Consider the following 14,855-nt stretch of genomic DNA (forward strand, 5'->3'; position numbering starts at 1 on the left):
ATGAAAATTGAGAATTAAGAGATTAATGGATCAACCTTCTAAAAAGCAAAGTTAAGGTAATAATGACAACTATAAAAAATAAAATAAAAAGGAATCGTTTTTTGTTTTTTGGTCAGTTTTTTGGTTCCACAGCAAGGAATCGTTTATTACAATGCAGCGGTAGGGTTGAACTTGATGTGAAATTTTAATTGTTACAAGCCTTATAGTGTAAATTAATTAAGATTGTATACCTAAATATAATTAAATAAAAATTAAAAGTTACCTTATCAAAATTGATTGTTTTTATAGAAAAATTGACTTATTTATTTGACATTTAATGTTACATTTGTATATTACATTTTGATTGATTGATATCTTGAAAGGGTAAATACCCTCTAAACAAGAGAGGGTAATCTAGGCCTCACATAAAATAATAAGACGACTCATGTATTTTATAACAATAATTAATAATTAATGTGGGCTTTAGTTTGTCGGGCAGACATTTCCTGTTTGGTTAGTTGTTGTCAGGATGGCAACTTAGTTTGCCAGCTGGCACTGGAAGTTACACTCGATGTAGGTTAACCCCAACCTAAATGGATGATAAGTAAATATATAAATACCGTAAATTGAACTCTACAGTTCAATCAATTTCATTGAAATCAAAATACACGACTTGAGAATACAATTCTTTCCTAATTGCTTTCTCAATAAGAGGCGTCGTTTTGCCATTTCACTGTTATCCTCAATAAAGTAAAAGATCTAATAAGATTAGGAGGACTGAGGTGTGTCTCGTCAAGAGTAGGTGTTGACTTAGCACTTTGGTGTGTGTCTGATGTGTTTAAGTAAAAAAAAACTGAATATCGTAGAGGTCTGAAAGGTGGTGGGGTGCATGTAATGTGTCTGACTTGTTGACACGACACTTTGAAGATATGTTTGTGCTTCTTAGTTATTATCAAGCCTGAAATTGAAAACTTACAATATGAGTGTGTTTAATAGTATTGTAATATTAATCAACAAATGGTCTTGCGAGGGATGCATCAAGTAAATTCCCATGTAGGAAAGAGAATCAAAACATATCTTCCAACCTGCCAACCATGTAGCCTTTGACATGAAAACTTATGTCCACAAAATGTTGAAAGAGAATCAGTATGCCCTCATAAACATTTAAGTATGTTATATGAAACACGCCAATGTGACTGATGACCAGAAAAACTTAGGTTTGTTTGCATTTACCTTGACAGGGAGAGCCAAAGATTAGTTGTTACCTTATCGAGTGGAACCATCCAAACTTGGGAAGAGCTAGAACTTAAGTTTCTCCAGAGATCTTTCCTATGCCAAAATATTGGGAGAAAAGACAAGAAATCACCAACTTTAGGCAGGGAGAGTCTGAATCTCTTCATAATGCTTGGGAGAGGTTCAAGCTGTTATTAAAGAGATGCCTATGACTTGAGTGAGAAAAATGAGTTGTAAATATTTACCGAATGGCTAAGACCTAACCAGAGAATGCACTTAGATGCCTTTGTTGGGGTAGTATGAGAGTGAAAACTGACCTTGAAGTTTAGACCCTGACTATGAACATGGCTCAGAATGAGTACCTTGTTGAGACTGAGCAAGCAAAACAAAGGAGTGTTTAGGGTGAATGAGAGTGATATGTTGGTCAATCAAACCTTAATGAGTAACAAATTAGAGCACATACCAAACAAGTAAAAGCCATGAGTATGGGACAAATACAAGCCCAGCAAGCGCAAGTTCAACAGGTTCAACAAGCACAAACTTTAAGGTGCGATTTTTGTGGTGAGGGACATGCAAATGGTGAGGTGTACCCAAGGGAGCAAGTGAAGAAGTGAATTATATTGGGAATTACCAAAAAGTGAACGTTTACTTCAACACCTACGATCATGTGTGGGCACAACATTATATCCTCAAATACTCAAACAACAACACCTTGAACTCGCTTATTCCCCCTCCTCAACCTCAACAACAAAAGAAACCTTCAACACTTGAAGAATCATTGACTAGTTTTTTCAAGGTCACCCAGAATAACTTCCAAGAAATCAAAGCAAATCATGAAGTTGTTCAAAGACATAATGAAACATCTATGAAGAATATGGAGACACAAATTTGGCAACTAGCTAAAAAAATTGTTGCCCAGTCAAGTGGAGGATTTGTTGGGGGTACCACAAACAATCCAAAGAATGAAAGTTGCAAAGCAATTGAGTTAGGGAACAAAAAGGTGTTGACACCGGTGGAAAGTGAAGTAGTTGAAAATGAAAGGAAGAAAAAAATTACTGAGAGGGGAAAAACTGAAAAACTGATTGATGTTGACTCTACCTTAAGGAAGTCCAAAAGTCAACTCCTTAAAGATGGAGATAAAGAGCAGGAGGTTCAAAGTTATGTGAAGCAGTTATACCCTCGTTTATCAAAGAAAAATAAGAAGCAGGAGGAGCAATTCAAGAAATTTATGGAGCTTTTTTGTCAACTTCAAGTCAACATTTCATTTGATGAGGTTTTGGACCATATGTCGTGTACGCTAAGTTCATGAAATATTTGTTTACCAGAAGAAGGAAGCTAGGAGATGATGAGAACATTGCTCTGTCTGAAAATTGTAGTGCTATTCCCCATAAAGAAACTTCCACTTATGCATGTATGAATGTATGTATGTACAACAACATGAAATATGAGTTAACACACACATACACACAAATGTTAAAAGCAGATAGAAAACAAAGTTAATTTGTTGCTGATAATACAAGGAATACATTAACTTGTTGGCTAATTATACTATACATGTATAATATAATGTCATCAACTGTCAATCACATGATATATCATATAAATAAAATTAAATGTGATTAGAATCAAATAAAAATTTGTGTAATATATGTTATATAAGAATATATATTTTTGCATTCAAATTCATCAATAATTTTCATGGAGGGGTATAAGTAATTTAACGGTTTTTTAAATATAAAATAAAATTTCTTTAATTGACACACTACATTAATGTTGATATTTGAAAAATAGTCACGAGTTTATAAAATTTTATCATATCGACTTTCTCATATACATATATAAAAAACTGTTTATACAAATTTAATTACATAAAATATGCAACTATGTATATCAAAAAATTTAAGTACATTAAATATGTAAATTTTATCATATTCCAATATTTTATCATATTGACTTTCTTATATATGTGTATCAAAAAATTATTTTTGCTGATATAAGTATTTAAAATCTGCAACAGGAGTGATGCAAACATTAAACAGTGTTTTACATTTAAAATCAAAAGTGTATTTAATAGAAACAATACACTAATTTAGAATTTGAAAAGAGTCATGAGTTTTCAAAATTTTATTATATCGACTTTCTTATACACGTACATAAAATATTGTTTTCGCATATATAAGCAAATACAACGGTAACGATTCAACTATTTTTTGTATATATACAAGAAAAGATTTAATAGAAACATTGCATCAATATTCATAATTTTCATTTAATATTTCTAAACATTTAACAATATTAACAATCTAATTATTTTTTATATAACTATCGTAATATCATGTGTACGAAAGTACGTGTCTTTTACTAGATTATCATTTAAGTATATTCTTTGATTTTTTAGATAATAAATATCTTAGAACTATTTGAAATACTACCATATATTATTTGAAGAAGTCTAGAATAGAATAATAATCAAATACAATTTATATTTCATTTAAATAGTTGTTTGTTAAATACCTTTGCTACAAAGGTACGCTATGCTCAAATTGACAACATTTTATACATAATAACATATCGCAAAAGAAAAACAATTTGTTTAAATTTTGTTGTGAATGATGAATTTGTTCGTGAATGGTAAATAAAAATGTTGTTACTACTTAATGTACCGTTTGATATAGATTATTGAATACCACCTCTCAATTAAAGAAAATTCTAGTTCAAAATCCTCTATTCAATCTATTCAATTGATAATGTTGATATAATTAAAAATTTGCTTACAATGTAATAATAACGTTCAGGATTTCACCATAGTTGGATGATTATATCAGCAAACTACAATTTAGAGAAGAAGGTTTTCATTTAATGTTTAACGGATAGAGAAAAATATGCTACAAATGTGTATTGATATACCTCGTAAATACATTTATTGCACAAGCCAAAAAAAGATATTGCATTATACCCAACTAGGTATCACTTACCACTTCATGCAACTTCTGATATCATAGATAATTAAAGAGAAATATAGTTCAATAACCAATTAGATTCAAGTAGATATCATTTACCACTTCATGCAACTTCTTATATTAAGATATTGTTAACATAAGATCGTGTTAGAGATACTGAACATAAAAATTTGACATTGTTTAGTTTAGTTTTGTAAATTTAAAAAATATTAGTTTTCATGGGGCTTATTAGGTTATTTTAAGCTTGAGAACTCAATAGTCTTTTTTTTTTTTCTTCAAGAAATTATAGTGCTCTTCAACCTTTTCAGATTTAACATAATCATTCTTATCAAATTTCTAATAAAAATATTAAAAATATTTTCAAAATTTAAACAACTTACGTAAAATATATTTTACAAAATATTTATGCACAAGGAAAGTGAGTATTAAACTCACAAAAGAGATTGTATAGTCGTGTTTGCTCTTTATATTGTATCCAAGCGGCAGAACTTAAGTTATTCAATATTTATCAAATAAGAGGGACAACATTAAATGGCACAGTCGTGATTTGGAAGGGCGAATATTTTAATTATGAATCTAATATAACAAGTGCTCACAAAACAAATTAATTCTGAAATTGGAAAAATAATAACCGAAAACTTAACTTAAATTTTATCAAAGCTTAATAAGCATATAAAAAGCATAACTACTACAAAATGGGATAAGAACATCTTAATTACCTTTTTATCATGATCGGTAACAAAAATCAAGAAGTATAAGATGGTTCAAAAACTGCCAAAGAAAAAGCAAGGCATCAAAATTTAATAATTTCAAATCTCATATCAAAGCTAAGAAACAATTTAACAACTTTATGAAATTTACAACATTTTTTTAAAATTGTAGAATATTTATTTTTTAAAGCGATACGTTTATACATATTATTTTGGTTTCCTTTTTATTGGTCATCAAACTCAGTTTTAAAACCCTTTTATCTTCGATAATTTGAAACTCTTGATAAGTTATAACATTAAAGCATGTGAACAACAACTTGTTTCAAAGTGTTTAATAGTATTTAAACAAAGCGATCTCATAGATTAAACCTATTAAAGTTTCTTGTTACCCAAATAAATTTTACTAACAATGTTTTAATAAGTTTTATAAACAACCAACCTAAGAAGAAATATCTGGTTTTGTATTGTTTGATGTAACAATTATTGTAAAAACAAATAATATAAAAAGGAAAACCTTTTTAGGTCTCCTACTGTAGGAGACTTGAATTTATTTATTTATTTATTTTGTTTGTAAAATGGATATCAACCACTAGATGTAGTTAAAAAATTTTGAATGACTGAGATTTAAAAATAACACATATTTTTTTCAAATATCCACACCTATTTAATTATTTGGACTTTATTTTTATTTGATGGTGAATATATAAGACTTTGATTTTTAGTTACTGTGATTAACTACGGTGAATTTTTCTAATTATAATTCATACAGTAAATTATTTTTCCTACCATGATTAAATTATTTAACCCGTAATATAATGAAATGACCAAAATCGATAATATTCAACAAATATTATAGTAAACTATCAAAGAGGATAGGGATATTAAATTAATTAATTTGAATTTCCGATATTGATCATATAATATTGATACCTACAAATATGTAAATAAATTATTAAAAGTATTACTATAAAACATATTACCTCCTACAATAGGCGGAAATAGTACAACAACTTGCTACTAGATGACACCTATTGTTTGATGTTCATAATCACTGTAAAAATAAATAGTATAAAAAGGAACACTTTTTTTAATTTCAAATTGGATTTTAAACGCGTTATTAACTGTTGTTTCAATTTTATATCTGAACAAATTGCAAACTATTGTCATTCTTTGTTGACTTTGAGGCATACTTGCTAGGTTAATCTTTTCTCTTCGGTTCATCTTTGTTCGTAATAATGAAAAACGTGAGTTCAACAAATAAATAATGAATAAGGAAATGTGAGTTAAATATCAGTAAAGTATACATAGTTAAATAACAATGAAGTATGTCTTCTACTGTATGATGACGATGATGATATGAGGAACATGTATGTACATATGTATGTATATGTACAACAACATGAGAGACATGAGTTAACACACAAACACACACGCAATTGTTAAAAGTAGGTAGAAAGACATGGTTAATTTGATGTTTGATAATATGAGAAATATGTATGTATATAATAGAACATGAGTTACAACTTGGTTATTGATGTCAATGCAATCAAGTAAACTAAAATATGTGTCAGCAATATACAAAAACAACGTGCTTTAAGATATGTTTATGTTATTACATTTTGAATAATTAATTATTATATCAAATGTGAGAAATGAGATCATAATTGTATGAGGAACATGTATGTAGTTAAATAACGGTGAAATATGTTATTTTTATGCATTCACCTTATCCACACATGCAATGAAAAATTGACGATGAAACCTCCCATTTTTCTAATATTATATTATTTGACACGTTCAGGAAAACTATACGGAAATTGATTTTCGTACATGTTTAGTGGTTTTAGATTTCGACTAGACACGAAATATTACAAGAGATATGATAAGTTTTTAAATAAATTTTTCTAATGGTTGCATAAGGTTCTTTTATACGATTGAATTATTTTCAGTAGATATTTTATATTATTCATAAGTAAACACACGTTAAGGGTCTGGTCGAAACATGACAAGAATTTATAGTATATAATAGATTAATAAAATACATTAAATGAATAGTTAACGAGATCTAAGCCCAACACAATTTTTGTATCATATATTTTCATCACTTATACAAATTGTTACTTAAACAAACTTTTTACAAACTTGGATATAGAGTTTTGTGACTTTCAATGGTCGAAACTATATACAACTTCCTGTGCATTAGATACAATTATATTTGATAAAACCGACATATTTATTGTTGTAAGAAGATAGAATAATCCTCTAACAATTATGTGATTTTAATTTTGTAAATTCTAACATCTACCTATTTAGTTACTTGAGGACAAACATCAATTTAAGTGTGGGATTGTGATGCTGCCGCATCATATGATATTTTTAGCTATGTTATTGAAATATTTTAGAGTGAATTTACTCTCAATTGGAAAAAGGTTTTGTATTATTTTGATTAGCACCGTTGTAATTTGTTTTCTTCCATAATCAGACAACTTCATAGATGTTTTTACTCTTTTTTAGTATAAATCATGTAATTCAACAAACCAAAACATCTCGTAGAAGTTACGGAAGCTAGAGGATCAAGCACAAGATCATAACAAAAGCGTATGATTAAACAAGCCTACGATCATAACAAAATGCCCTAAACTGCAACTAGTTTGGACATAATATATGCAAATGTAGTAATAATATTTGTGGCATTCGATTTCGAACAAGCACTCCAAAGTTTTCAAGAAGAGAGATTTGTTTTACCTTAAAATTTCAAATTATAAAAGTCAAGGGAAAAATTTACTACTAATATTACTTTCTAATACTTTTTATTTATTTATTTTCGTTTCAACTTTCTAATATATTTTTTTTTACTGAAAGAAAAAATAAAGTTTTCTTGGTTGGAATAAACATAGCATGGTTGCAATACTTGTGTATTCATCTTTTATTTATATTATATGAAAAATACAAAAGATATGTAGGCACTCTGAAGAGGTGTTTGTGCTTCGTAGTTATTATAAGCCTGAAATTGAAAACTTACAACATGGGTATGTTTAATAGCGTTATAATATTAATCAGGAACCCTGACCAAAAAAAAAAAAAATATTAATCAGGAACATTCAACAAGGGAAGAACTTACTGTACACATTTTCAAATCCACAAGTAATGGCAATGCAAAGAATAATAAGGACTCGATTTATATCTGGAATATACATCTGGCCAATGAATATCTTTGATGTATATATAACTTTAACTATGGTCAAACATCCATGAGCAAGGGCTTGCTTAATAATTGATTAATTTGTAGTTATTGTGGCCTGGCTTGCAAGTTGCAACTATGGCTTCCGTTGCTGCAACAACAAATACTGGCCAGTATATTCTATCTGCAAAACTAGAGATAATCAAGATCCAAGAGACATTTAGAAACAAATTTGCATCATTCTGAAGATGCTAAATAAAATTAAGCAGAAAGGAAACCAAGTTCAAAGGAAATTATTCAGATAGGACACAGACATTTGCATCCGGAACAATCTACAGTGGTCATTTAACTCAAGCACATGCCATAGCAATTAAGATTTAAGTTGTTGATCCATGAAGGAAAAAAGGCACAAGAAAAGTTTTAACAGATGTAGGAAAAAGAGAGTGAAGCAATCATTAATGTTTCTATTCTGAATGTAGCAATATACTTGCTGATTACAGGTATATCAGAAATAAGATTTCAGATTTCAATATAGAGTAAAACTAGATTGAGACCCGCACGTTGCACGGGGGTAGCAATGCTTTTTTGTATTAAATTAAATTTGGAAGTTACTTTGCAAGTTCTCTAAGCATAATAATGACAACTATTTTTGTAAATCAACTTTTCTTGACTCAACTTTTTCTTATAATATATTTTTGTAGACCAATTGGAAAGATATATACACCATTTGTTAGGAAAGGTGCGACTCCTGATCAGATTAAGACATCGTCTCCTTCTAAACTTAGCTTGTTAAAATTCAACCAAACTCTGGATATGTCTAAAATCAAAGCAACCAAATAAATTTGTAGCCATGATAGACAAAATTAAGAAATTTACTTTTAGAACCATGTAAGATCAAAAGGCAAAGGTTGCATACAATAATCTTTTAGCGTTACATGAAGAACAAATAGATCACCAGGATTGAGAAATATACTTTTGATTATTTCCTCTAAAATACAAACATTTACCTATTTCAGCCACAAGTCACTGTAGAAATTAACAATAATGGTGTTCCTGAGAAAAGGTTTTACCTGAAATTAAAAAAAAAAAAAAAAAAATTCAGCTTTCAGACCCACTCAAAAAGTTTTGTTTTCAATCCCTTGGATGACTTTTTCATCTAGCAAACTAACCTCCTGATCCATGTTGTCCCCGTGGTAAAAAAAATAGGCGAGGTTTAAGGGTTCTTTACTAAATAAAAGATAAAATGGCAATTGACATCTGGACTATTGGTACTGAAGAAAAATAGTAGTAATTGGAATTCGACAAACCAGAGGAAATGGTAGAAAACAGACATAAAAACAGCAAATAAAAGGGGACATACATTTTTCTTTCACAATAAATTGTTAGTTTAACCGATGAAACACTTGTATCTATCTATCCTAAACATTGTGTACTATACTGGAGGTTAATAAGGAATAGAGAGTGTAGAGATTTCAGCTATGACACATTAGATTTTAATTGATGTGGACAAAATCAAATTGCAAGATGATGAGCTGTCAACATGGTAATTTGAGGGCCTAATTTAATAAATATAATAGATGTTTAACTAACCTGGAACAGAACGATTAAAAGCATCAATTGAATGACTTGAGTTATTCACATGGTAAGCAACTTGTCCAAATGAACCAAGTAAGAAGGAGGACAAGTTTTCTAAGTATGATGTTGAGATCAAGTTATATATATAATGTCATTCAAAATCCTTCCAACCAGTGTATACACAACATCATGCTAGTTCCCACAAATGATTTTTCCACTTGCTATCACAGTTTGGTAAATCTACACAAATGTGCACATATAATAACTTTCAGAAGCATATACTTAGATAGATAAACTTACTTTGGTGAACAGCTAGCAAGTCATTCATAAAAATATTAAAATGGGAACAATAAACTACCTTCAGAGAGAAGGCATACCTGATACAGCTGGGGTAAAAACTTCAACTCCAATAACGAAGCAGGTGCCAACAAGGACAAGAATAAGAATGGTATGGCATCTCTATAATTCATTATACATCATCAATTTTTTAGTTTTTGCAACAAATGGCATTTCATTGAAGGTAGACAGACTATACATTGTATTTTTCTCTCGTGACCCAGTGGGATCCACATCTTGAATGTATCTGGGTGGTCATGCCTACTTTGTAGTAACTACCTAAATATGGGGGCACAAAACCACTCAGACATTATATAAGAACATGCAGTGGTGATATTTATAACTGACATGATCGTCAAAGTCATTACAGATCGCCCTACACTACCTTGCTCGTGAGCGTGATCAAGCCGCCTCGGAACCATTAGAGGTATTAGGCAGAGCATCAATTACGAGGGTTCATTCTAAATTTTTGATGGACCGAGAAGGAAAATAAATAGGAAGGGAATTTTGATATGAAAGCCTAACTGTTTTTGTAAAAGGGTCGTAAAAAATGAGAAGGAAATTAATTGATTGAAGAGCCATAGCAAGAACTTAATCATAATATCTCTTACTTGCCAGCACTGCAAGATCATGAACAAGTTCCACAGTGAAAAATAATGAATTTTACCAATAATCTCCACAAGAACATACCCCATTTTTGAAATGGTGAAACCTGCTTGAATCTCGCACAATAATTTCTAAGTTTTTAATCTCTGATATGTACTTTATTGCAACATGACAGTCACCGCAAACCCGCATGTTTTTCATCACTCTTATTGGCTCTCCCTTAGGGATGGTCATCAAAGCAAAAGCAATAGCTAATTTCTCACTGTGGTGTGTCAAGTTGTATTCTTTTTCCTCGTTGTCCATATCATGTAAGACCGAGCTAATATCAGGCACATAGCCCTGCATCTTCATTTCTGAAGTTAATTCTTCAAGGTACTGATTAATCTCCACAAACTTTGAGTGGCTTTCATCCCCCATATGGAACTGGTGAACCTGATTCTTCACTTCTACCCAACTTACGCCTGGCTCTTTCTTCACCATCTTGTCTTTCATGGCTCTCCTCACCTCAGAAACATTCTGCCACCTTTTGGCTGAAGCATGAATACCAGCGATTAGAACGTATGAAGCTGGGTCTTGAGGATCAATCCTAAGAACTTCTTCAGCAACCCTTCTTGCCATTTCTTCATTCTTGTGGATTTTACATGCAGATAACAATGTTTTCCATATAACAGCATCCGCGCTTACAGGCATGGATCGTATTATAGCCTCTGCCTCCTCTAAACAACCAGACCTGCCTAGTAGGTCAACTACACAAGTATAGTGTTCTAGTCTCGCCTTGAGTCCATACTTCTCTACCATCATGTCAAAGAAATCAAGCCCTTTATCCTTCAGTCCACGATGACTACAAGCATATAGCAAACTCAAGAAAGTAACTTCATTTCCCGCCATATTCTCCTTCTCCGTATCATTGAATAGCTTGATGGCTTTTTCACATTGACCGTGAAACCCATAAGCAGCAATCATTGAACTCCATAGTACAACATCTCGTTCTTCGCATTCCAAAAAAGCTTTGATGGAATCTTGCAAACTTCCACATTTAGAGTACATACTAACCAATGAACTAATTACAGTAACTACAGAGCTAGCTCCTGCTTTGATTACTTCAGCGTGAATCTGCTTTCCTTGACAAAGGGTGGCTAACTCCGAACATGAACTGATCACACTCACAAAAGTAATCCTATCCGGTCTATATCCTGCCATTTTCATCATACAGTAATGATCCAGAACCCCGTCAAAGCACCTATTTTGAGCTTTTCCAGCCATGAGTGTATTCCAAGCAACCAAATTACAATTCGGCATCCATTTGATAATCCTCTCCCCTTCACACAAGCTTCCAGCTTTCATATACATGTGTGCCAACGAGCATCCAACAACCGAATTAAACTCATACCCACATTTCGCAACATAAGCGTGAACCTGTCCCCTACAGACAAAGCTCTCAAATGTGCACATCCCCTAAGCACACTACCAAACGAATACTCATCAGGCACAAACCCCAACACATTCATCCTCGAAAACAACAACGCCTCCTCGTTCAATCCAAACTTAACCAACCCAGTAACCATCGCATTCCACGTTGCGACATTTCTCTCAGTCATTTCATCAAACAGATTCTTAGCATTCTCAATATTACCCATTTCAAGATAAGCCTTGATCATGATATTACACGACATATAATTCCTCCTCGGCATTCTATCAAACAGTTTAACAGCATTATTAAGTTCACCAAATTTTGAGTAAAAGTTAAGAAGATGATTTGAAATGAACTTATCTGAGGAATACCCAGAAGTGAAAATTAAAGAATGAAGTTGTTTTCCTAAAGAAACAGAGTTTGTGGGAATACATGATTGTATGAGAATTGAGAACAAACGAGGTTCTGTCCATATACCATAGAGGAAACTTTCAAAGGCTTTTTTGATGTGCCCTTTTGAACACAATGTGGTAATTTGTTGCTTGGTATCTGAAAAGTTGTCATTTTTTGAATGGGTTTTAAAGGAAATTGAGGAGAATGAAGATTTTGAGTTTTCAAAAATGGTGGGAACAGGAACACTATAGAATGAGGTACGAGGTAAGAGAAACCTGGCCATGAATGAAAAGTGTGACATGTTTTGTTCATGTTTATTATACGGAAAATGCTATAGTTCCCGAAAAAAATTATCCCGACAAATCACGATAGGCATAGCAAAAAAATAAATAAACACCACAACATGCTTTTATTCCACTAAAAACGTCATTACACCAAATCACCTACAAACACATAAGCTTCGTGATTTGTTCGCTGTCATTTTGTTCGTGTTGTATAGCATTGACTCACCACATCACATAATAACTTACTCGAGAGTGAAATCTCATTTTAGTCCTTGATAAAATTCGTAAATCTAAGTTTACCTTTGAGAAAAATAAAGATAATAATAATACAATCCACATTTATGGTAAATGAGTCTCATTTAATTTTTTATATTATTTTACATTTTTTTTTTTAAGAATGTTAGCAACGCTCGCACTCTCCACCACTCACTCTTTTATTTGATAAAATCAATGTATGTCTCACTACTTTATGTGGGTCTAATTTTTAAAGTGTAGATCCACAATGATTTATATCAATAAGAAAATAAATATTAGAGAGTGGTCAAAAAAGAGTGTTGTTAGTATTACTCTTTTTCAAATATTCATATCATTCATCAAAAACTCTAAAGGATTTCACTAAATCCCACAATACACACAATAGTTATATTTTATATTAATATATAGCACCTTTTGAGATGATAATTAACTTTATATTATTTTATATATTCGGCAAAGCACAAAGCTACGGTAGCTTTGCAGTGCAACGATTGCAACAATATACCATTGCTAAAAGGCCAAATATCTTTGCCACAATGACACAATGTCTTTGGGAAAAAGTGAAAACATGTTAATAGTTAACCAATAATTGTGCTCTAAGGAGTAGTTTTTTTTTTCTATCTTTAACATTTGTTTGATTTTTTTTTCTTTTGAAACAGCAAATTTTATTAAACAACCAGGTCCCCGTTCAGGACGAACAGAGACCGGTGAAAATGAGACTACAAACAAGAGGCGCCGTATTAGGCGGAACACCTGAAAATAAACACCTTAAATAAAACCCCCGAGGACAACACCCACGAAAATACATGTCACCACCTAAAACAAACTCCTTCACGAAAACAACCGCTGTAAAAATGATATCCAACCACCCATCGTCACTACTCACCCCCTTAGAAAAACACCCCTTATACTAAAACTCCCAATCTTGAACACCAAAGTTGAACCGCCTCGGCAAAGCTCTTATCTGAAAGATCATTCAGCTTCCACCACCTCTCGACCTCCGATCCACCAAAAGAAACCATAAAAAGCCCAAAACCTACTTAAGCCAAAGAATTGACTCCCGATCTCGAATCAAAAGTGATCGGCCCGCCAGACTATATGCCCAAAAAGGAGGGCACCCATCACCTCTGGTACACCAGAGAAACACTGTAACGCCCTAATTATTTATTTAATTAATTTTAAACTATGTGGAGTATATATATATTTATATATGATGGTTTGGTGATTTATGTGGAGTATATGCATATGCTTATATTTATATGTGTGATTTTGGGTGATTTATATGGTATATTATTTTATTATATGGTTTATTTAATAATAATTAAAATAAGTATGAAATATTAATTATTTTGGTGTTTGGGGAATTAATTGGAGTTATTAGGAATTTGGGGGAGTTAAGTGTAATTAGGAGGGAGTTACTCTTAAGTGGGAAGTTAAGAAAATAGAAAGTGGGAGTCAGAAACAGTTTTACGTGAAACCAAGCCAAGGAAGAGAAAACCAGGAGCAAGAGAGAAGAACCAGAGGAACCCTTTTTGCTGCACATTTCTTCTGCAAATTTAAGGTAAGGGTGAGGTTTACTTCAATAGTATAGATTTTAAAGTCTGATTTGAGTTTAACAGGTTTTTGGAGTGAAATTGAGGAATTGGGTTTTAATTGAATTTATGGTTTTTGGAGTAGATATTGCTGTTCTGAAGTTAGAATTTGGTTTTGGTTGCATAGAAACATTCATTTCTCATCTGTAAACTGATTTGGGGAGTGATTGGAAGGAAAATGGGATTTTTGGGAAAAACCAGTTTTCTGTCCGTACAGAAGTTCATCGCTCGCCTCGCGAGTAGCTGTGCTCGCCATGGCGAGTGAGCAACTTCATCGCTCGCCTCGCGAGCAGTCCAACTCGCCATGGCGAGTAAGCCCAGATAAAAGTTGATTTTTGAA

The 14,855-nt window shown here is 31.8% G+C and overlaps 1 pseudogene; it reads right to left on the reverse strand.

Moving 5' to 3' along the window:
* Nucleotides 1-7,849: 7,849 nt before the first annotated feature.
* LOC25493409 (pentatricopeptide repeat-containing protein At2g41080-like) lies at nt 7,850-12,745 on the reverse strand (annotated as a pseudogene).
* Between the last annotated feature and the right edge of the window lie 2,110 nt (nt 12,746-14,855).

This window comes from Medicago truncatula, chromosome 4, assembly GCF_003473485.1.
Source record: "Medicago truncatula cultivar Jemalong A17 chromosome 4, MtrunA17r5.0-ANR, whole genome shotgun sequence".
Taxonomy (NCBI): Eukaryota; Viridiplantae; Streptophyta; class Magnoliopsida; order Fabales; family Fabaceae; genus Medicago; species Medicago truncatula.